The sequence below is a fragment of the Triticum dicoccoides genome, chromosome 7B (genome assembly GCF_002162155.2).
Source record: "Triticum dicoccoides isolate Atlit2015 ecotype Zavitan chromosome 7B, WEW_v2.0, whole genome shotgun sequence".
Classification (NCBI taxonomy): Eukaryota; Viridiplantae; Streptophyta; class Magnoliopsida; order Poales; family Poaceae; genus Triticum; species Triticum dicoccoides.
Window position 1 is genome coordinate 735,932,268 of NC_041393.1, and position 702 is coordinate 735,932,969.

Below are 702 nucleotides of genomic sequence, written 5' to 3' on the forward strand. Positions count from 1 at the left end.
CCTCCTGGGGCTCGAGGCCCGTGCTCACCGGTGCAGGCCATTGCCATCCCCACCCAGTCCTCCTTCCCCCACCTCATCCGCCATTCTCGGGGCCCTGCACGCGCTACGCATCGTGCACACCGACCTCAAGCCGGCGAGGCAAGCCGGCGGCGCTGGCGCTGGGGCTCGCATCCGGGCGCTCCCTCGCGGGGCTCCTCCTGGGGCTCGCGCTGGCGCTGGAGCTCGCGTTCGGGCACTCCCTTGCGGGGCTCGTCCTGTGGCTAGAGGCTTGGCCGGCGACGCTGGTGCTGGAGCTCACGTCCGGGCACTCCCTCCGGATCTAATGCAGGAATGGCGGCGCGAGGGGGAGAGGAAGGGTGGCGCGATGGGGGAGAGGAGGGGCGGCGCGATGGGGAAGAGGAGGGGCGGCGCGAGGAGGCAGGAAGGTGTGGCGCGAGGAGGCGCCGACAGAGAAGAAGGGGGGAGGGGGGAGGGTCCGCCGCATGTCCACTGCAACTGTTCGTGCGTCGGGTGCATCCACTATCTGTGCGTGTCCGCCGCATGTCCGCTAGATGGACAAATGACCCAAACGGATAAAATGGGTCACTGCGTTGGAGTTGCTCATATACTAATCCATGCTGAGCTCAATTAACCAGTAATGTGCTTGCATTACTCTAACAGCCTCGAGTCAAGTCAAGTCAACTTTGTATATTACCCACCCAC